This window comes from Acinonyx jubatus, chromosome B2 (assembly GCF_027475565.1).
Source record: "Acinonyx jubatus isolate Ajub_Pintada_27869175 chromosome B2, VMU_Ajub_asm_v1.0, whole genome shotgun sequence".
NCBI classification, from domain to species: Eukaryota; Metazoa; Chordata; class Mammalia; order Carnivora; family Felidae; genus Acinonyx; species Acinonyx jubatus.
The window spans coordinates 41,620,284-41,645,612 of NC_069385.1; positions in this window are offsets into that span (position 1 = coordinate 41,620,284).

Here is a 25,329-nt window from a genome sequence, read left to right on the forward strand (position 1 = left end):
GGACTAATGAGGATAATCCAAATCAGTATTTACATTGGATACTGATTTAGTTCTTTGTTTTCTAGTTCTGAATTTTCCTATATACAGATCCAATGTCTTAGTAATAAGAAATAAAATGTTTAGTGGAAACTCAGTTGAAGGTCATTTTGTCTTGTTCCATTATAGCAGAACCACAAAATACCACACTTGGTGAGATTTGACTTTCCATATAATTTTCTACCCAGTGATATAATTTCTTTATAATTTCCTTCTTTTCTGAGCCAGTTTCCTTATTAGCAAAGTGCCTATTTGGCAGTAATAAACTTGTCCTTTTTAAAATGTGGGAGCTCCACCTACATTTCAATTATCAGTGGATTTAGTACATAATGTATGGCAAAATGGCTGATGAGTCTGCAGTTTTGGACTTGTTTGACTCACCTAGTATTTGTCCAACTAAGAGACCTAAACAGGTGTGGGGAAATATAGTAGGTGTTGAAAGACATGCAGATAGAAAAAGGAAAAAATATCAAAAGCAAGGACAATAGGTGACAAACTTAAATTTTTCATGGTGGTGATTTACTGCATCCTGAAAGCTGGGCTCTTAATGGTTTTCCTTTCTATGTGGAAATTATAAAGAGAAAGGATATGATATGCCAACAGTATGTCAAAAAAATGAGTTGAAAACAGAAGGTAATGAGACAAACTCATTTCATTTTCTATATGAAACAGCAAAGGAAGAGGAGGCTTCTCATCTTGTCCAAATGTCATCTTCTGTTATTTCCTTTTGGATGTTTTTTTTCAAGGAAATCTAAACTTTTTTGCTCTGGATTTCTTTGTAGTTCTGAGTGTTACAGTTAAAATTTTTCATACTTTCTGGGAATTATCAGTGTAAACAAGATTTGAGTACCAGAAATTATAGGCAGTAAACAGTGAATTGATGTGAGAAAAGGTATGAAAAGTATAATCTTTCGCACAAATGTAAATTATTCCATCTACATCTATATTTGATGATAATATTAAATACCTTTTGTCATTTACCTGAATATTATGATTTATTTTTTTCATGTTAAGGCTTTACAATTAAAAGAATTTCTAAGGCCTTCAATCTTTCTTACATTTTATAAATATTAAAATTGTACTTTTTGGAATGCAACTTTATTTACTCCTTATCTGATACAATGAATAAACCTGAATTTAATTCCCCAAGGTACAAGTGGAGAAAAATGGAGATAAGACATTTTTTCCTCATGTTTAACTGCTTTTTGAACTGTCTTGAAATATCCATGCTACATATCTGGTATTTAATAATTGCTACATAGCTTGATAACTATTTTTTACAGAAATCTGGCTTATTGGTTTTCAAAGAAGATTGTGTTTTTGAAATATTATGAACTTTGAATCCTTGAGATCAGATTACATGTGAATAGAAATAATAGTAAAAAAATATAGAGAGGAAATGACACAGTAATATAGAAAAGTTATGTTTATTTTGGATTATGTTTTGTGCTTAGAGTTGAACAACATCATAATTGATATTCTAAGAACTACAGCAATTCCAACAAAATAATTGGCAAGACAGAGATTTATCTATTATTTATAATTTTATGGAGAATTCTTAAATTGGTTGCCTTTGTCACCTTATTTAATATAAAACATTGGCTATTTGCTCTCTCATCTCATTTCATTTCATATTATATTGTATTTCTCTGGGACTGGAAAAATAAATAAGTGAGAGGTTTATAATTTTTAAAACATGTAGTTTAGCAACTGAACTGCTGACTGTATATAGGTAACTAAATACAGATGGGAATAATGGTTCAATAATAACCATTGCAAAGAAAAGAGGTGATTGCCTAGCAGGAAAAGCTTAGGATATGTAGTGAAAAGACCTGAATTTACCAACGGATTTATAAGTAATTATCTATGACTTTTTCCAATTAGCTTCTCTGAGTCTTAGTTTTCTTATCTACAAAATGTGGCTTAGAATTTCTATTATTTCAAGTGTTTGCAAAAAAGAGGTAGTACATAAGCTACAATGCAACAGCCATAATAAAATAACCTTTTCCATAGATAGCTTACTGGATTATTGAATGAATCATGTTTAACAATATTGAGCTTTGTAAACAGTAAAGCCCTACACAAATACTATTTTTAAGATCAGAAAAAGGCAGCTAGGGAATGCTGAGAAAGTGCATTAGACTATAGGTTCAGACTGTAAACTCTAGTGAAGAGAATCATGACTCTAAACCTTGTTGAAGTACTATGAGAAAAGTATGGTGAGAGAATGAGGCACCTGTTCAAACAAGAAAGGGTTGGATATAATTGTGTATAATTTTGTAGGGTTAGTGTTTGATTTATGCCAGCATAATCATGTACCTTAAAAATTGCAGATTGCTTTCATAAACATGATTTAATTTAATTTGCTGAATCTTTGCATGGTGGGTATGTTTTAACCTATATGACAGGAGAAGAGACTGAGAGACCCACTGGTTAAATGCCTTAGCAAAGATCATAAAGCTAAATAATGTCAGGCCAGCATTAAAATCTTGGATTTTACCCTCGAAAGTAGTATAGTTTCAGCCACACTGTCAGTGATGGTTTGGATGTGGGATGATAAAGTAATGAATATGGAAAAAACTTTAAAATGCCTGGATCAAATATCTCTTTTTTGAATCCATTGTTTTCTGCCAAGAGAGCAATGAAGCCAGGAAACTCCTCCCTCAGTGGGACCTAGAGGATGAAACCATTTGAATCACATCTCAAACATTCAGCCCAATGAAAGCAACCGTCAAGAGCTGACAAGTAACCACAGTTTTGAGAGTCCATGCAAGTAAGCCAATAAATCATGGTGTTTATTAAATGTCCCATTAAAATGACATTAAGATCTAGCCCTTTGCCTATATGATTCCAAAGTTGCCAAATTTAAACATGATAAAGATGGTAACAAATAACAAAATACTCAGCACATCTAGGAAGGACAGGAAAAGGGGTAGACCATTACTTCCCTCAAAAAAACTGTGCTATATTTACATTGGTAAATCCTATTTAGGACAATATTACAAAGAAGGTTTTTGGATAAAGACAGATTTCAAGTTTCCTATTTTAGGAAGTATTTAATGCCATAAAATCATGGTTTAACAGAATAATTTGGATACCTTTAGAGGGTGTTGTATGTGCTTTGACCTGCATGTTAAAGTACTTGTATTCGAAGGCTTTAGATTGATTTTATACTTTTTATCTTTTCCATTTTTCATGTTTTTTTCATCTGTAAATATTCTTTGAATATTTATTGGCCATGTTTTAGTACATCAATTTATCACATTGAAAATTTATATTTGATAATTATTTATATAAAATAATAAATCACTTATCTAGTGTAGAAAATAACTAATTTCAGTTAAAGAAGTGTGAAATAAATGATGGTGGCTAAAAGATGATCCAAATCTGTAGGCTCTGCTTCTTATGCTAGCATTTGGTAGACAGTAGAATCTCAGTAAATGTTATTTGAATGATTAAAAATAGATGGGTTTATCCCTGAGTCTTAGTTTTCTCATATATAGAAGAAAGATAAAAATACCTATAATAGTGTTGTTTCTAATGAGGAAATTTGTATATAATTTTTATAGTAGTGCCTGAAATACAACAGCTGCTTAAAATTGATAGGTGTTATATAAACACCAATTTCCTCTCCTAATTCTGTTTTTTTTTTTTTGTTTGTTTCTTTTTGATTCATTTTAAGTGGAAATCTTTCTAGAGTACTGTTCAGACTTTTCTTAAATTGGAAGTATCTAAATTTTGATGTAGGAGACTAAGCACATAATAATAACATTTATTGAGTTTTAACATGTTCTAAGACTCATAGTCATCATTCTCTTTTTAAATATGGGGAAACAAAAGCTCAGATAAAGAAAACAACATCTGCAAAGCCATTTAATGATTAAATGGAGGAGCCAAGGTTTGAACCTAAGCATTTGTAACCCCCTAATTCCCATGTTTATCCCTAATGCCATAATATGAATTTCAAGTCCTATATTGGACTTGAACACAGAAAAACTATTAAAAATTACTAAAATTTTTTTTGGTCCTACACTGAATATTCTAAATAGACAGATACGATTGTGCTTTTACAAGTTCAGGCTGTGGTTCTTAATAATTTTTTGGTCTTATGTTTACTGACTGGCTCCTTGAGTCATTTTTCCCTTCATAATCCAAGAGAGTGCTTTCATTTCACTCCACTCATATTCTGTAGGTTGAGAAATCATATAACCACATTTTTAAGAACTTTGGGTAAAACAAAATTAAATATGCCTGAGAAATTCTTATCACAAAAAAGGTATAATATTTAGAACCTGAGCTTCTGAGATAAATTTATTCATCCAACAAATGCACATTAAGCATTGGACACTAGGTGACATATTAAAAATGGGAGAAGACTTGTCCCTTAATTCATAGACCTTACAATCAAGTAATACAACGTGCAATATTATAAGTAGATAAAATTGTACAAAATGAGTCATGTGTTTAAATTTAAGAAACAAAACAGATGAACATAGAGGAAGGGAGAGAAAATTTTTAAAAAACAGGGAGAAAACCATAAGAAACTCTTACAGACCAAGAAAAAACTGAGGGTTGCTGGAGGGGAGGGGGGTGAGGGGATGGGCTAATTGGGTGATGGGCAGTAAGGAGGGAACTTACTGGGATGAGCCCTGGGTGTTATAGGTAAATGATGAATCACTGGGTTCTGCTCCAGAAACCAATACTATGCTATATGCTAACATGAATTTAAATACATAAATAAAAACTAATAAATCAGGGGATACTCATTTTTGAGTGGAAGAGGAGGCAATATAAAAATTATGAGCTATTTGGAACATAGTCAATATCAGTAAATATTCTTTAAGTTGGATGGAATACAGGAGTGAGCATTTTTTCCCAAGATTTTATAAATTTTTTTTTCAACGTTTATTTATTTTTGGGACAGAGAGAGACAGAGCATGAACGGGGGAGGGGCAGAGAGAGAGGGAGACACAGAATCAGAAACAGGCTCCAAGCTCTGAGCCATCAGCCCAGAGCCGACGCGGGGCTCGAACTCACGGACCGCGAGATTGTGACCTGGCTGAAGTCGGACGCTTAACCGACTGCGCCACCCAGGCGCCCCTTTTCCCAGGATTTATGTTTTAAGCATGTTTTAACTCAACTCTTGAGTTGGGAATACAGAGGTGAAATGAGTTGTTTCTGTCTGTACCTCTCCCCTTACTCAATACCTCCTCCATTGCACGCTTTGTTGAAACTGACTAGTAGCAGTTTCAGTAGCATTGACTAATGTGGCAGATTGTATTTCCCAAAGATGGCTGCAATAATATTTCCCATCTCACATGCTCTTTAGCAAGGCAACAATGGAACACATTTCTGGACAGCAGAAGGCAGATGGAAGTGAAGGGATGACTAAACAGAATAAAAGAAACTATGGTCCAGATGACTCTATGTCAGGGCTGCAGGGAAGGAAGAACTTAATCTCCTAGTGAAAAACTTGAGGGTGAGGATTGCAGTTGAAATAAGAACAATTAAAGATGTTTTTCTAGAACTGTTTTTCTGGTCTTGCCTCTCCTCCTACCTGCCCATGTGTATGTACTAATGACAGTAAGTTGGGATTGAAGCACATGCAAAAAATACAGCAAAGGGCTTTTTATAGAACAACTGAACAAAATTTCCAAAGAAGTGCTAAGGTTGCCTGAGGTAGACTTTGGTGTTTAGATTAAAACTGTGTTTATGTTGACATCTGGGGACCCAAAACTCCAGGCAGACTTCTCATCTATACTCTCCAACTTGAAATGTGCCCTTTGACAGTCTCTGCCTAGTGACTGAGAGTTCTTTCTTCCTTCTCTTTCAACAAGGCATGTATAAATTCAACAGCGGAAGATACCATTCAACTACTTTGAATCATCAACCTATTATTTATTATTAAAAATAAAGATACAGGTAGAGATCATTAGGCATGTGAGTCAAACCAGCAGCATGTAAGAGAAAGATCATAATTAACAAAACAAGACCCAGAGCAAGCAGAGATCATTTGGGGAACAGAAGAGAATATTACAATTTATAATTTCTATTTTTAGAGAAATTCAGAAGTTATTATATTCATATAACCAGGAGAAAAATAATGAAAAAGAAAGTTTAGAAAAAAACAGAAGGAGCTCATGGAAATTTAAAAAAAGGAAGGATTGCCAAAATATAGCTTAATGGAAGAGTTAGTAGATGAAATTGATGAATTCTTCCAATACATATGAAGAAAACAAAGAGAAAATATGAAAAAAAAGAGAAATAGAGGAGTACTCCAATGGCCCAATGTCTGAACATCTTACTGGATAGGAGTCCCAGAAGACAACAAAAAATGTGAAAGGGAACAAATGATCTAAAGATAATAAAATGAAATTTCCCAGAGCTGAAGAACCAAAACGTCTTCTGATTGCAAATACTTACAATAGCCTGGCCATGTTACATGAAATTACACACAAAGAATAAAGGCAAGATTCCAATATTTACCAGAGTGATGACAAGGAGAAAGAATAGGAAGAGAAAATAGAGGCAAAAAAAAAAAAGGAGAAAGAGGAACCCTGTTTTGAACAGTGGGGGTAGTGGAGGGAGTCTTCTAAAGAAATGAGGGGAAAAGATTTTGAGTTTATGATTCTGTACTCAACCAAAATTGTCAACTCAGTGTGAAAGCCAAATAGAAATATTTTGAGACATACAAGGATTGAGAAGCCTACCATCTATGAATTTTTTTCTCAAGAAATTATTTAAGATGTTACTCTAGTAAGTTGTGGGGGAAAACCATAGAAGTGGAAGATCTGAGATCCAAAAGAATCAAATTCAAGTACCAGGGAAGAGGAAGTGTTTGCATGTAAGCTGGGAAGACAGTTGAGAGCACAAGTAGTTCAGGTTGGAGAAGGGGACTAGTCTGTCTCCAGGAGAAAAAAAAATAGAGTTTCCATGCATCACATAACAGATTAAAATAATGGAAACTCTAGAATATTGTGAAGACAGATTATTCTTTCACCAAGAGGGAAAAGAGCTGAAACTCTGGAAGAAAAAAAAATTGCATGAGTCTGTCATGGTTAAAATACAAAGAAAACTAGAATGTGGCAGAATATTGGAAAAGAAAATCCATAAAACCTTAGTTTGCAAGCATAATTTGTTCTGGAAACATGTTTGTAATCCAAAGCACTTGTATATCAAAGTGAATTTCAAGAACCATTGGCTCAGTTGCAATCATGTGACATTCGGCATCATGTTCTACTTGTATTGCAAGACACCACTCATTTATCAAGTTAAAGTTTATTCAAAATGCTTGCTCATCTTGCAGAACACTTGCAGAACAAGTTACTCATGACCCAAGGTTTTACTGTACACTTGATTTTGATGCTAGCAACAGTCCTCCTTGAGTGGCACAGGGATTAGGGTACTGGACCTGTGAGGAAGTAGCATAATTCTAATATGTTGCTTGGCTTTGAAATTTAAATGATTGTATAGACCTAGCAACAAAGCAACACATGTAGGTGTTCAACATTTAGAATAAGCCAATAGCCAGATATATGGATCATTTTTCACTCATCTTTACATCACCTATGTCTAGCACAGTGACATGTTTCATGACAGAAGTCCAATATATATTTATCAAACTGACTCTGAGCAATGACATTATTTCCAAAATGAAAAAAAAAATCTAATTTATCAAAAGGCATTTTTCTTTAAGCAAAATTTATATACAGAAAATCTTTTCTTTCTTTAATTTTTTTTTCAACGTTTATTTATTTTTTGGGACAGAGAGAGACAGAGCATGAACGGGGGAGGGGCAGAGAGAAAGGGAGGCACAGAATCGGATACAGGCTCCAGGCTCTGAGCCATCAGCCCAGAGCCTGCCGCGGGGCTCGAACTCCCGGACCGCGAGATCCTGACCTGGCTGAAGTCGGACGCTTAACCGACTGCGCCACCCAGGCGCCCCTATACGGAAAATCTTAAAGTGATCTTAAAACATAAGTAAATATCACCCCCCAAAAAACATTTCCATGACTTCTAGTTACACTTAGAATCTAAGTTCTAAAACTTCTACACAAGAACCCGTATGACTGACCTTTTTTTTTTTTTAACTCTTATGTATAGGGTTTCACACTCCATTTTCAACATCTCTCCTACTTGAAGGAGATTCCTTACCATTATCATGCATCCCTAACACTCTTTAACATTATTCTCTATTTCAGCTCAATGTTTGTTACATCATTCACTTTACTCATTACAGGTGTCGCAATTCTGCTTCCTAAAACTGGTGTTTGTTTCTCAATTACTGCTAGAATATAAGTTCAAGAGGCAAGAATGATCTCTGTCTTGGTCGCTGTTGTGTTATTGCTCTTTGTTTATTCTGGCTCTCACATGTTTGTTGACTCACTGAATAAACGCCCTGGTCTCTCCAGGTCCATGTGTGACTTGGGAGGGTAGGGTGACATATTTGTGTAAAAGAACTGAACAGAATTCCATCAATTATTGATCATTTAATATTTCTAGCAGGTTAGGCACCCAAGGCACGTGGTCATATGTGAGGCTGAAGGCTGAAACAGTACAAGTTTCAGTACACATGGAATCTACATTGTCAGTGACATCTTGATGAGTGTCTTAGCAATGTCTAAAATAATAACTTTGCTAAAGATCACAAAATTTGAAGGGATCTTGCTGCCTTTTGACAAAATTTCCCGAATTTGGGCTGCCTTGTCGGCACAGGTGTAATACTTCGGCTCAGGCCCATGAAGAAGTGGCTTGGCTGTGACAGAGCATTGACTAATGAGGTTCCTCATATTTAAAAAGCCAAAACAGGTTATTAAGAATGATTTATGAAATGAGTAAAGTGTGTGGAGTTCATGTACTTGAATTATAGCTGGACTCATTTTAATGAATATGCAAATCATCAGGATGCTACTCTGATACTATACTTCTTCTTTTATTGTACCCAAAATAGCTGAGAAAAAGAGTTTTAAAGAGGATAAAAACAGTGATCTCATTAGCACGATACCAAAGTGAATAACTAATAAAACAATAAAAACTGTCATTGAGTGTGTAAGGGACGTTGGGCACTGTGCTGAGCCATCAACATACGTGACTTCATTTAATTTTCCTAAAGAACTTCTGATCTCATCCCCATTGTACAGATGTCACCCACATTCAGGTACGTTAAATAACTTAACCAAAGTTACCAATTTAGTAAGTGACAGAGCCAAGCTTCAAGAGTGTGATGTTATTGGGGCGCCTGGGTGGCGCAGTCGGTTAAGCGTCCGACTTCAGCCAGGTCACGATCTCGTGGTCCGTGAGTTCGAGCCCCGCGTCAGGCTCTGGGCTGATGGCTCAGAGCCTGGAGCCTGTTTCCGATTCTGTGTCTCCCTCTCTCTCTGCCCCTCCCCCGTTCATGCTCTGTCTCTCTCTGTCCCAAAAATAAATAAACGTTGAAAAGAAAATTAAAAAAAAAAGAGTGTGATGTTATAAAAGGTCAAAATCACAAGACAATGGAAAATCAAGGCAATTCAAATGAAGAGAGAGATAATCTTTCGTAAAGTATTTATTCTGTCTAGTCAAAATAATCTGAATTCACAGTTAAAAATTATAGTGTTTTTCATGGTTCCAAGAATAAATTAGCAAATTGTATGCTAAAGGCATTAAAAAAAGAGTGACATGGAGTTCAACGGATTTGATAATGAATTTTATAATGAGAAAGAAAATCCAAGAGCTTTAGTAAATCCTTTTCCCTGATAGAACAAAGATTTTTTTTCTAAATCAAACACGTAACAAATGCCTTTGCTGAATAGGAGTGTTATTATTAGAATAGGACTTAATGACATTAAATGCCTTGGCAAAAATTGTAAAGAAGTAGCATTTGGATATGTTGTACTAAAATTCAAAGACTAAAGCAACCAAACTTTTGGTGATCAAACACTATTTTTAATGCTTAGTTCATAGGAAAAGCAAAAGAGTGGTCTATGTTTCATTGTTATTTTTACAATTCAAAATAATTTGGATTTTGCTGCAATGAGTAAAGTCAACTTCCCAAGACTCCAATTATTTCTGGCTGTATAGGATATACTTGGAAATAACATAAAAAGTTTTTAGCTACCTTGTACCATGTTCCCCAGTAATGCTATAGTTATCTAAAGTGACTGTTTAGTATAGCTGATCTCATAACAACTAGCTATTTCAATTTTTCAATAAATAAAGGACTCACAAGTCTTTTGTGTTATAAAAATCTAGCTTCATGATAGATAATATGCTAGCTATGGGTAAAATTTGAGAAGCATATAAATATATTTTTACCAAAAATGCCTTACAAAACATATGCATACATAGTATACACTCCCTGTTTCAATCATCAGTCACACAGCCTGGAAATCAGACTTTAGAGATTTGCTTCTGTATCACTCCCAAAGTCAAAACTTTCTGAAGTAATGTCAACCATGATTTGAAATAATGTCAGCCATGCCTGCATAGGGTTTCTAAGATATATATATCTAAGATACATAGATATATAGATCTTAGATCTATAGATATATATATCTTAGATATATAGCTATATATAATTCTTAAAAATATTTGGGCTGACAAATGTAAGGAACTATTACTATTTGTATTTTAGCAGTGAAATTAGTTGAGCTCTCTGACTGCAAAGAGCTCAGCATTGTTGGGTCAACTTTTCCTTTGGTATTTAGTTAAGTGTCATATTTGAGACAGAAACTGGATGGTGTCAGATGCATTGGGATGCTTAGTATATAGAAGCAAAGACTAAGAGGAGAAATGATAGTTAATTTCAAATACTATACGTCTGAAGGAGAAAGAGTTGATATGCTATATGCTACTCAAGGCTAGAGAATTAGTGCTATCAGCTTAATGTTAAAGAGAAAAGGTTTGGGCTCAAAATAAAAGGTGTGTTTTATTAATCAGAGTTTACTAGCAGTGGATGATAATGCTTTGGCAGAAGGTAAGTTTTATCCTAAGTGTTCAAGAAGAGGCTAATTTGGTAGTTTCTCAAAAATGTTCTAGGAGGAATTTCTTAACTTCAGAGATTTGGTTGGATCCACTAACTGTTAATATGCCTAATATTGTCCTAGAAAGGACCAGAACATGATACAAGGAAGACTTAAACAGTATGGATACACTATTGTCTCCCAGCCAAGGGGAGAGACCTCACCTATTTTCCAGGGGAATTTTTCCTGATTGGGAGCAATTTGATCATCAGATTTATACAGATAAAAAGAAAAGTTAAAATCTGACATTTAATGCATTCCATTTATTTATTCACCCATTCACCACTTCATCAATATAACAGTATTCTTGGAGTGCCCAATATGTGAAAACACTGTGATGACAGGAAGCTTGGAAGGAGTCCAGATGTAGCCTGAGTATTCATGGTATCTAGAAAAAGGCCACAGTGATAAGTCAATGGAGAGGAGAACTATAATGTGTTGGAGGCTGAAGGATGAGAAGGGCTGGTGATCTGGGAGAGATTCTATAAGAAAGAAATGTCACAAAACATTAGCCAATTTATTCTTTCCTCTCTCCCTTCTTCCTTCTCTCTCTTTCTCTCTTTTTTTTTTTTCTCTCTCCCCTCTCCCCTATATTCTGGCTTATGTCCAGTTGTAGCAATAACAGTTTTCATCAGTCTTTTCTTGTATACCAGCTGGTATGAACTATCTATTTTCCATGAACCCTGACTAATGGTAGCTTGGCTGTTCATTTATAATAGTACCTCTTTGGGGCGTCTGGGTGGCTCAGTCGGTTAAGCGTCCAACTTCAGCTCAGGTCACGATCTCGCGGTCCGTGAGATCGAGCCCCGCGTCAGGCTCTGGGCTGATGGCTCAGAGCCTGGAACCTGCTTCTGATTCTGTGTCTCCCTCTCTCTCTGCCCCTCCCCCGTTCATGCTCTGTCTCTCTCTGTCTCAAATAAAACGTTAAAAAAAACTATAATAGTACCTCTTTTCCATCTTATTAAAAACATTTATAGTAATATACCTCAAGATAGGATTTGGGTAAGGTTAATTGCTCTATTACTCAAAAAACCCACCACAGTAGTGGTTTACACAGAATAAATTCTCAATATTTGTTGAATATATTAATTAATGAATAAAGGGTACCAAATATTTACCATTTTTGTAATATTTTGTACTTTGATATATAGTGTCTCATCGAATGTCCTAATGCCCCTGTAAATTCTTCTTCTTTTTACTTTTAAATTTATTTTTATTATTTTATTTTGTGTGTGTGTGATTTGTTTTATTTTATTTCAAGCTAACAGTGTAATAATAATTTCAAGAGTAAAATGTAGTGGTTTATTATTATTTATAGTTAATCTTTGCATAAATTAATTTTACTCTTTAACATAGAATTTTTTGGGGTGCCTGGATGGCTCAGTTGGTTAAGCATCTGACTTAAGCTCAGGTCATATCTCATGGCTCATAAGTTTGAGCCCTGCATCAGGCTGTGTGCTGATAGCTCAGAACCTGGAGCCTGCTTCAGATTCTGTGTCTCCCTCTGTCTCTGCTCCTATCCCACTCACTCCCTGTCTCTGTCTTTCTCTCAAAAATAAATAAACATTAAAAAATTAAAAAAAAAGAATTTTTCCCATAATAAGGTAAATGTATGCAGTCATGAATTGGGAATCATTCAATTTAAGGCTTAAATCCAGCCTTGAAGGACTTTGTAACAGGTCAGGAAGTATTAAATACATTTTACAATTTAGCAAAGTGTGGCTTGGGTAGAATTGTATCTCATATCAAATAGCCATAACTCTTTGGAATCTAACTTTTTTAACCTCGAAATCACTTCTTTTTCCATAATAAACTGTCTTAATGCCTTTTTGCTGAGGGCTTTGCTAATTGGGATGTCTGAGGAAGTTAGGATATAATGGATAAGCATATTCTCTCTTTTCCCAAGAATCACAGAGTATACCCCTCTGGTTTCCAAGTATGAAGCAGAGCTGGAAGTCTTCAATTTTCAGTCAACCTTGGTAGCACAGACATTCTGTAATCTTGACAAATAAAATTAAAAAAAAATTCTTAACAGAAAATTGAATGTTGTACGGAGTTTTAATAAAATGCGTTTTAAAAACACATATCACTTAGCTTTTCTGGGCTCAGTTTCCTTATTTGTAGAGAGAAGACAATTGGATTATATAGTATCTAAGTTCCTGCCAAGAGCAGGATTATTTCACTGTTATGAAGAAAGTTCTTACATTTTTTCCCAGCTATTAGTAGCTTTTCTTCTTTCTTTTCATCACTCTGATTATAGACAATTTTCCAGCGTGATGCATTCATATATGATGGCTGATAGGGATGGCTTCCAAAATACTTATCAGATTATACATCTTGCTATCTAATGACACTAATTTTGTTAACTGTTAGAAATTTTGGAGGAGGAGATTTTAAAACCAAATGTCATTAGTTACTCTACAGTCTGCTTCATATTGGTGTGTCAATTTTAGGCGTTCATACTTATCTCTTTCTGAAGTGGACAGAAATTATATTCTCTTATTTGTATCTCTGAAACATATCACCTCATAGTGAAAGACATGTTGGTGATATCTTGCTGACAGGAAGAATGGTCTGTGTCAGCAGTAACAACCACGTTCCTTTTTCCTGACCCCACCATTTATCTGCTGGGTGCCACCTTTCATACCTTCTAGAGGCTTGCTGGGGAAATTTTTAACCAACCATTGTGTCAATTTTCTCATGTGGTGAGGACATGCAGACTGCTACACTTGCCAAGTACAGAAAATGGCACTTACAACAGCCCAGAAGTCACCTCTTCTGACTCCACGGTGGCCAGTGACACAGACAAAACACGTGCGAACTGCTGCTTGTCCGGGGAAGATAGGCATTTTCTAAAGAAAGAAAACTATTTTGGAACTCCTGGATATGACAACCTTTCTTGTTCACACTCAGTAAACACATTAGCTGGATTCATCTGATTGTCAATTAGCAGTGCTTTTGCTGGGAATACTGGCATTGATGCTGTTTTTAGCACTGAAAACTCCTGTGGGAAAAATGAGGAATTTAGCGCTTCGTAGGTATTATGATTCCCGAATGTCTGACAGCATTCTCAGGACCATTATAATTAACTTTTCAATCAGAAAAACTGACTTTTGCTGTTGGATTTCAAGAGGAGTTTCTTTTAAAAATAGCAAGGGCTTGTGTTGAATCTACTTTCTGAGGCAAATCACATCTCACATTATTGGGCACTTGGACTGAGGAGCTCATAGGGCAAATGAGGCCAAGGTCAGGAGGCTTCAGACATCATGGGACAAGTGCCATGTTGTAAGAAATCATTCTCTCCTCAGTTATAGCCCACGCCTCTGGTCCTGACTTGCTCTCTCACCAGGAAATGATGTTTGCTCCTGACACAAGGGAGGCCATAAAAAAGATCATGAATGACAGTGAAAATCATCATAATACTGAAATAAAGCAGAGAGCTAGACTAAATATGGATTTGTAGCTTCCCCTTTATATTAAGTTGAGCCATACAAAATTGCCATTTTGTTAGTCAAAAAGGTAAACTGATGGCAACTTCATATGAATTAAACTTACATTTTTTTTCTGACTATAATACAGGAAAGAGAATTTAGAGAATCCTATAGTCAGCTAGTCGGATTCTTTTTCATGCAAACAACTTCCTCAGGCTAAATGATCAGATCTATAATATTTTTAATATGGGGTAATCTAAAATCAAATTTTAGTAGAAACAGGATGAAAAATCTGTTTAAAAAATCATTGGTCTTATTTAAACCCAGTTATTGGGGCCATACCATGTGGTTATTACTAACATTTAGAGTCGGGATGGAAGGGTTCAAATTGTAGCTCTGACAACACATTACCTTTCCCTTGAGCAGGTTACTTACTCCATCGGTGACTCAGTTGCCTTACATTTAAAACAGGAATGATAATAATACCCCTCTCATAAAAATGCTGGGAGGATTAAATGGGTTAATCCACATAAGACATTTCGGATGGCACTCAGGAAATGTTAGCTATTACAAATATAGCTACTTATAATTACCAGTGCCAAATGACACTGTGAAAGAAATGAAATAGATATGCAGATCTATGTTTTTTGAGATAGATTTTGAGTCTAGAGCAACAGAACCCAGGACTATATTTTAGGACAGACTAGTAGTGTTAAGTAAGCTCATGTGCTTGTTGGGTGATAACATTGTCAAAGATACTGAAACATTTCACATGGTGATCTTTAGAAGAGCCAAGAACTCCAGCAAGTTCTAAAGATAGATCATCAGTCTGCATAGAACTGATCTCTTGCTGGCTTACGGATCAAAAGTGTAATGACCCCACAGTGAGCCTTTTAGAAGATAAGTAGGATTGTATGAGGACGTTATTGACTTCGGTGGTCATCATGTTCTAACTTGTATCCAATCTTTGATGTCTGAACTTTTGTCATACTGATTCCTGTCACCAGGAAAAAGGAGCCAGCTCTCTCTTCTGTTAAGAATTGTGTGAGGCTCAAGAAATACAGAACAACCAAGTTTTCATTTGAGCAGGGTGAGAGATAAGTTCTCACTATGCCACTAGGGGATGAAATACCTGAGATAGCTGTGTTCGTGGTTGGATGAGTGCTGAAAATACAGGGAGACAGAATCCAAAAGCCAGGCAGATGTAAAGTGATATCTCATTGTGGTTTTAATTTGCATTTCTCTGATGATGAGTGATGTTGAACATACTTTTGTGTCTGTTTTACATCTGTATGGCTGCTTTGGAAAAATAGCTGTTCAGGTCGTCTCCTCATTTTTAATTGGATTATTTGTTTTATTGGTATTGAATTGTATATGTTCTTTATATATTTTGGATATTAACTCTTTATCAGATATATCATTTGCAAATATCTTCTATTCATTAGGTTTTGTTTTCACTTTGTTGATGGTTTCCTTTACTGTGCGAAAGCTTTTTATTTTGGTGTAGTCCCAATAGTTTCATTTTGCTTAAATACAGAGAACAAACTGGTGGTTACCAGAGGGGAGGTGGGTGGGGGATGGATGAAACAGGTGAAGGGAATTAAGAGTACACTTATCTTGATGAGCACTGAGAAATGTATAGAATTGTTGAATCATTATATTGTACACCTGAAACTAACATAACACTGCCTGTTAATTATACTTGAATTAAAAAAAATTTTTTTTTTAAAGACCAGACAGAATTATCAGGGCAGCAGGCCACTACCATTTCCTTTTTCCACTGAAAATTATGGAGGTCATGAACAAATGGTTACAGCTGTTAGAAAAATGGGTCCCTTTCATACCATATTTATCAGTATGTCTGAAGCGAAAGGTCCCTGGTAATTGTTTTACTCTGATGATGTTAGGGAGAGTGGATGGTTGTGAAAATCCTGATAACCTCCCTACTCTCTCTCACTGTTTCAAATGTTTGTTCTGACAGTTCCACAACCCTAATTAATTATCTAATTATTCCTAGTTAAATCAAAGTAAAGTAAAATTACTGGAAAAGAAATACACAATTCAGCTAAGTCGTTTCACTTTAAATTCATAATATCTTTCAGATGGGCTCTTGATATTGCCTTATACTCCTATGAAATTTGCCTTTCTTTTAGGGTTTATAGAATCAGTTGTGATGAATTCCTTTGATCTTTGATTTTGGTAATTTATGTTTTTTCACCTTTTTTATTGATGAATCTAGTTAGGGGCTTCTCAATTTTGTTGACCTTTACAAGGAGCTATCTGTTGGCCTTATTAGATTTCTCTGTTGTTTGCTTTTTCTTATCTATATTATAGCTTGTGTCAGCTTATTTGGGTTTACCTTGTCCTTTTTTTTTTTTTCTGACTTCCTAAGGAATCTCAGGTCATTGGTTTTTAAAGGTTCTCAAACCTTTTGGTCTCAGGACTAATTTGCATTTTTTAAAAACTATGGACAACCCCAAAGAGCTTTTGATTTGTGAATTATATCTATGACTATTAATATTATATACCATATAAAAATTAAAACAAACGTTATGTGTTAAAAAGGAAATAATACATGTTAACAAAGTAACATATTTATGAAAAATAACTATTTTCAAAAATAAAAATATCAATGAGGAGTGACATTGCTTTAAATTTCTGCAAAACTCTTCATATATATTGTCTGGCTTTATAGAAGATAGCTGGATTCTCATTCCTGCTTTTGTATTCAGTCTGTTGAAATACACTGTTTTGGTTGGATTTATGAAGAAAATTCAGCCTCACACAAATATATAGTTGGAAAAGAGAGGATTTATTTTAATAGCTTCTTCAGATAATTATGGGTATTCTCCTTTAATACTACCCCAAAACTCAACAAATGGTAGTTTTTCAAAAGTTAGGTGTAGTGTAGAATCCAAAACCATGTTTATTAACTTTTCATTCTTTCTTGTATTAAAATTTACTGACCTACCTTAAGTTTAAATGCATCTTTAGATCTTTTGTGTGTGTGTGTGTGGTATGTGTGTATATGTATACATATAACACCATGCATTGGTTTTCAGAAGACTCAATTCATGGAGTTATGCAAATCTTCCAAAGATTGACACATTTTATACAATGTAAAAAGTCCCACTTGTTAATATCACCACTGGCCTCAGCTAAGTCTTTCAACATCTGGTATTTGGAATTGGTTAAATTCACTGTGGCACATAACTAGTTTCCCAACATTCTAAATTTTGTATGAAAGCTCAAATTCTTTATTACTAGCAACTCATAGTGTCACTTGTTTTCCTTAAAGTGACAAGCTCACTTCCTTTACATTTGATAATATGTTTTCCAAACACCCAAGTCTGATTAACCATCCCTTGTCTGTCAGTCATTATTTAAGTAAGAACAATTGCATGAAAAATGCGGCTAGGTCATCTTACAACTCCACCACACAGGTGCTTTTCCTTAAGACTATCATTATATTTTGGTATGTGTCATATAGAATAATAAAAGCTGTGTACACCAGGGTTCAGATTTAATAAAATTAATATTTCTACTGCCTTATTAATGATGTTCTTAAATGAAATTGGCATTTTTTTCCCTTGCTTCTAGTGATGGTGCAGAGTGTAATGACCACTATTAGAGTTTGGTGCCATTGCCTTGATTTGTCCTAAGGCATCAGCAGTTTTACCCGTTATTGCTTTTACACCATAAGTACAAATGTCAACCAAGTGAAAAAGACAAAAAATAGCATAGCATTATTATGAAAGTAGTTTTCTCAAAGTGTCTCGGATGATCCTATGTTTCTCGAAAATCTCTGGCCTACAGCAATAAGAACAGGTACAAATATACACATTCAGTAATGCTTTTTCTACTAAAACTTTATTCTTTAATATACAGCATATTATTTTACTTACTGGATATTAATTTGGGGGGTACAATATAAGCAAGTGACAAATATCTAGAGAGAATTTAAGAACTTTTTTTATAAGTCTTAATGGCTAATCTCTGTGTAAACTAACTTTATTAGCTATTTGCATTTATTAGAATGACAGTAACTGCCCTTCATTAAGATATTAGTGTATGCCTAACACTCTGCTAAGTACTTTATATTTGCTAATTCACTTGACTTTCACAGTAATGATGTTATGATATGGGAATTATTATCTCTGTCAGATAGATGAATGCATGATAACTTCTCAGCAAAAATGTACTGAATGCATGCAGTCACTGGTCTAAGTGACTAAGACTAAGTCAGTCTAAGACTTTTCTCTCCTATACTCACCTCCCTTACACTACTCAGTAAATAGTAGAACCAAGACTCAAACCTGGCTATCTCTGAAGGTTACTCTTGATACTTATTGATACTTATGGATACTCTTGATACTTCTGTTAGGTATCCTGATAGAACAAATGTTCTACATTTACATCCTTAACTAATTAGTTCTAGAATTTAATTTTTCTGTATTTCTTGAGGCAGAGAAAGGTAGCTGCCATCTGAAAAATCCATTCCTCTTTAAGGGTCCCAAACCAATGTAGGCCAACACTATCCATGACATCGTAATCCCAGATAGAAACTTCCTTTATTAACTGTATCAGTCACCTTGCAGCTTAGTTCTCTAATCATCCCCACTGATTATGTAGCTTAGTAAATATGTTTAATACAAATGATTAAGGATTTTTAAGGTTATATTTTTGTAACTAGAAGTTCACCTCAAAATTTTTTTATTAATCTTTCCCTTCTATTAGTTTATCCATACTTTGCACTGGACATTTTGCAACTTTCCCAGGTACTGTGAACACCACTAAAGGACATTTAGAACAGATTTAGAAAAGATTTTCTTCAGAGGCCTAAATGCACTTGCCAGTGTTGGGGGGAATGCCATTAAAATTGTTTTGATTTTTGAAGTGCTTAAGGGTTCATAGGGAGAATTACTCAAAACATGCAGATAAAAATAAGATTTTATCCTAAACTACCTGAAAACGCTTTAGTAATATATTTTTTTTCTCTTCTCCTTTTTCATATGGAAAAAAAATCCACACACAATGTATCTTTATCTTTTCTTCTTTCCTCTGATCAAAGTCCAAGACAGTTACAAAGAAATACTCCTCCCCAAATGAAAGAGCACAATTCTCAAAGAGAAGAACATAAAGCTTGACATCCATGTATCTCTCAGTAGACTGAAATTTATTTGAAACAGAATATGATAATGTGATTGAAAGTTCAACCTACTAAAACTAGTGACACTCCAATATTCCTTAATACCTAACTTTGGCATTTGGCTGATACCTATGAATTCACTATTTCAATAAAAACAAAACAAGATAAAACAAAACAAAAAAACGAGTTCAATTTCCTTGGTTGAGGCTTCACAAAAACTTAAGGTTTAACTGTATTTCCTGCACATCTTTACTATGATATTTAATGAGCTAAAAGTATGGTGCACTGTTGGGAAATAAACTAGGAAGAAGTCACATAAAAGCTGTTTGAAGTCTGAAAAATGTGGTACATTTGAGCCCATCAGAGAAAAGGTGACATTTTTTTACTGCCCCATGAAAACTTCTGATAGGTTAAGTCTGTTTCTTATTATTGCGTGCCCATTATTTTTTAAGGCATTTTTGCTTTACTCTTCTTTCTTCTTCTGAAGCAGATTACTACAAACATTACCTATCTTAAAACAGTTTTGCAATCCTCATGCCAGGGGGGTATTATTAAGGGCTGACAAGATCCTGAAGTTTATAGTTTACCTTATTCCAAATATTCTTCACCAACAAGGCATTTAAATCTTTAGCACTTTGAATATAAAGAATTGTGTTTCTTTCCTTGTGATTGATCACATTCCTATTTGCTGTTGAAAAGGTATATTTTTTTTACTTGTCAGTCAAAAAAAATCCCTGATATATATGAGATTTATCTTATAATTGTCATCCTCTTGGAAAAATTAAAGCCTATAAATAAAATCAAGGTGAACATAAATCAAACCCAAGAATTTTAAACAGGTTTATTTTTTCAGGAGTATTAGTTTTTTAAAGGACATTGGTTTAATGATGAATTAAAACAACTCTAATTTACAGATTTTCAATCTATTTGTCAAAATCACTCAGGCTGATCCTGCACTCACTACTGGTCACTATTTAATTTCTTCTAAGATCATCAATGAGCCTTTGTAGGAGAGGTTTTATTTTTTATATTTTATAATATATTTATATTTTCTACAGGGTCTATTTTCTGAAAATATTTCTATATTTGCTATATATATTTCCTAGAATTTTATAATTGTGTTAAGATTTTCCCCTATACATTTCAATTTTTTTTTTTAATCAGAGGTTAAAATATCTGGTCAGAACTTAAAAGTTTATAACTATTTAATTGACCCTACCCTACTCAACTTTACTGTGTAAATAAAGCAAACACCTCATTCTGCATTTCACGTTGATAATTAGGCAAAGGAATCAATGATGGCTAGTGTATTATGAAAGGAAGTATGTTTAAAATAAATGAAAAAAATGCTTAGTTAGTCTGGAGAATATTTGGCTATCAGCATTCACCAAGACATGTAATGTGACTAAACTTAAATATAACCAAAGTTAATTTAGTAGCATGTTTTTATCTGAGGATAAACAACCATCAGGACACAGAGAGTCCTCTGATTTCTAAGAGATTTTAGTGTATCAAAATCATAAGGTATAGAGCTTTCACTTGCCTCAGGGAATGCATCAAAAATTTGTTTCATCAGATAGGAAGAATTCTGGATTTTTACCAAAAAGGTAATATTATTGCTATTTCAAACAGAAATTAAATTAATCCAAAATGGAAGAAACATTTTAATTTCATGGTTTAAAGTTCCATGAGGACTTAAGGAAATAAATAGGAAAAGAGAAAAGAATTAATAGTTTATCCAGAGTTCTGCACTTAACTTGCTATTGCCAATAACACTACTCAAAAAACAGCGTTAATGGGAATCTGGGATTATATAAATGAAATTAGTTATATATTAGAGTACAGACTAATCTAATATAATAAATACACCAATAATATAGCAGGTCAGACAAAAGGTAGATTTATTTCATCATCACAAAGGTAAGTGGAAGATTCAAGGTAGGTAGGTGGCTCTGTCCCAGTGGCTCTTCCAGAAACCCAGGTTTCTTTTATCTTGCTCTATTACTTTTTAAGATGTTGATCTTATCCATATGGTAGAAGCTGGTTCATGGCTAAGTGCATTCTAGACACAGTGTGTGGTCTAAAGAACAAACACTTGGTGGTGAGAAAGGAAACAAAGACTGAGCCAATATGGGGCACCTGGGTGGCTCAGCCAGTTGAATCCAACTCTTGATTTTGGCTCAGGTCAAGATCTCACAGTCATGGGATCAAGCTCTGCTTAAGATCTGCACTAAGCATGGAGTCTGCTTAAGATTCTCTCTCCCCGTCTCTGCCCCTCTGCCCCTCTGCCCCACTGGTGTTTTCACTCTCTAAAATTAAAAAAAAAAAAAAAAAAAGATTGGGCCTATATGATTTAGGAGTATATGGATATAAAGGGGTGTATTAATAGAGAAAAAGAAGTGAGAGATTATGAACCATTTTAGGAAAAAAAAGGTTTATAGCAGAACTCTAAAAATAGGGTGATCTCATTAAATACTGGAAAAAGAAGACACTCTGGCACTTATCTTGAAGTTTGACTCAAGATTTGATAGTATGGTGTCTAAAGAAGAATGATAGTATGAGATGTCTAAAGAGGAAGATAGTGACATTTGTATGGTAGTTTTGTACATCACAGATCAGTAACTCAATATTAATGATGTGCAATGGCATTAGGATGAATAGCTACTTTCTAATCACCAATATGCCATGTAGAATCCCACTGAGAAGGAAGGAGCGTGGACATGGATATACTTATATCTCTTATTGTTGAATTTCTGAGGGCCATGTTTTTTCCTAAGGATCTCCAAGAAGAATGAGCTGGGAAAAGAAGTATTCAGGCCCCAACAAATAGTAAGATTGAGCAGACAATGATTCTGTAAAGCAGAAATCACTGAACTTTTTTCTGAGAAGGGCCAGATAGTGAATATTTTAGGATTTGTGTGTCACACAGTTTCTGTCACAACCACTCCTTTCTGCCACTGTAGAGCACAAGTAGCCATAGGCAATATATAAAGAAATGAGCATAGTTGCGTTCCAATAAAACTTTATTTACAAATAAAAAGTGGAGGGCTGGATTAAGTCCCCAGGCAATACTTTATTGGCCTCTGTTCTAAAGCAATTAAGTGGAAGTAATTAAGTAAATTAGGCAAAGTTCTTTTGAATTGTAAGTTAGTAAAAGTTTATAAATAAATTACACTCCACTAGATATAAACTATTTGGAGAGATAGAGAATAACATAGGAATAGATTAAACAGTATTATTTACTAGGCAATGAAGAAGATATTGATGCCCTTAGAAGGTGCAGATACTTCAGAATAGAAGATAATAAATGTTATTTTTGGGGGCACCTGGATGTCTCAGTTGGTTAAATGACCGACTTGGGCTCAGGTCATGATCTCACATATTTGTGAGTTCAAGCCCCGCATTGGACCCTGTTCTAACAGCTCAGCTGAAGCTGGAGCCTGCTTCAGATTCTGTCTCCCTGTCTCTTTACCCCTCCCATTCCCTTGCTCATGCTCTGTCTATCGCTCTCAAAAATAATTAAACATTAAAAATGTTATTTTAATTATATATAAATATTATTTCCTGTAAATATTTTGATCCTAAAACAGTATTGATAAATTAGCGTAAGTTGTAAGAAAAAACTTCAGAACATTAAAAGTATATTTAAAGTAACTTTTAAAAACATGGACAAATGAGCAGTTATTGAGTACTTCATTCTAAGGGCTTCTTTCTTTCTTTCTTTCTTTCATTCATTCTTTTTTATAATTAATTTAGTCTGTCAGTCTAAAAAGAATTCATCCTGCATCTCATGCCAGACTTTCAAATACCTTCATAATCTGGAAAGTTTTATCAGGAAAAGGTATAGAATTTGAAGTAGAATAGCAACTGAAAGTTATTATTCCCTCCAAAGGATTTTAAACACTAAATACAAGTAGTACAGTGCTTGTAAAGATTATAAAATAAATGCTATTTTAATTTTTCAACGTTTATTTATTTTTGGGACAGAGAGAGACAGAGCATGAACGGGGGAAGGGCAGAGAGAGAGGGAGACACAGAATCGGGAACAGGCTCCAGGCTCTGAGCTATCAGCCCAGAGCCTGACGCGGGGCTCAAACTCACGGACCGCGAGATCGTGACCTGGCTGAAGTCGGACGCTTAACCGACTGCGCCACCCAGGCACCCCAATAAATGCTATTTTAAAATACTACTTTAGAAAAGCATTTCCTATGTAACAATGCTTGAGGCCCAAACAATATTTTTTGTATAAGATGTAGCATCACCTGTTTTTTCTCTCAGGTAGTAAAGGTCATCAGAAATAATTGCCTTCAGTACTTTGGAAATTGATGATCAAGTAAATAATAGCAGTTCACTCTAGTCTGAAAAGGGTAAAAACTTCTTCATTTGTGAAAGAGTATGATTGCCTGAGGGTTGTGCCCTAGGTGTGTTAACCATTAGGATTCTTGAAACTCCTGGGGAGTAGAACACTTGGGGCCAAATTTGCTTCTAACCAATGGCTTCATGTTAAGTATCTCTCCATACAAATGTTATTTCTCATCAGTTAAGAACCAAATGGGAAATCTTCAAGAAGTGAAATGGCATTGTGTGATGATACCCTACAGTTGAGACACTTTACAGTTTATAAAATGTTTTAACCAAAATGATTGATCTTCATTCAGGTTTCTTACCACCCATGGAGGTAGATAAGGCAAACATGTGGTTCTTACTTTCTCAAGGGAGCATAAACTCTAAAAGGTGAAGTTAGCTGCAGTCCACAGCTTTTAAGAAAGCTGAAACAAGGACAAAATCTCAAGTTTTCTGAGACTGCCTTGTTAGTCCATTTCTCTGTTTTAAGCCTGTCAGCATTTGCACTCTAATATCTCCAAAGTCCATGCCCTCTTTTTACTTCCCACTGAGAACTTTGAGATGAACTTTATATAGTTACTGGGGAAAGAATATCACAACTAAACACATCAAAAAGTAAAACAGCACCTATACAATGGCTACCATTACAAATATCTACAATATCATTACAAGAAACTAGAGTTCTTGGCCCTCTAACTCTGCATATTAATTGTGTCCTTGGACAAATCAAACAGCCCATCTGCACTCAGCTTCCTTATCTATTAGGGAAATGATTGTGCAAGATCCCTCCTACACACACAACTCAGAAATATTTGTAAAGGAATCCACCTTCTTAAAAAAAAATCTTTCTGTGTTGCTCTCTCCTAGAATTGCTGGAATGAACTTCAGACTACAATATTACAACTGCCAATTTTTTAACAGTTTGGACTGTGTAACACTAACTTAAATCCACCTGTGGGAATAGAGTTGGAGGCAATACACCATCTCAGCTTGCTCTGTTTGCGTTTTCAAAACCACTAAGGGAAGTCAGGCTGAAACTGGTTTTGGAAAAATACAGAAACTCTATATCAAACTTGACAAGAAAGATAACTCTATGCCATATTAATGACTTCTGATCATATTAGTAATTTCCTATTGCATTGTTTTGGGATTCAGTTGTGTTGGCACAAAATAAAAACCAATATGGTTACAATTTAATTTAATTTATTACCCTCTCCAACATGGGACACAGGTGCATGCGATTTGAATGTATTTAACTAGTACAGCTTAAGATTTACATAATTGACAAATTGCAGGCTTGATTAGACTGACATCAATAGGAGTGTCTGGCTAATCTGCATTTTCTGAATCTCTCCTGGGAACCATCTTG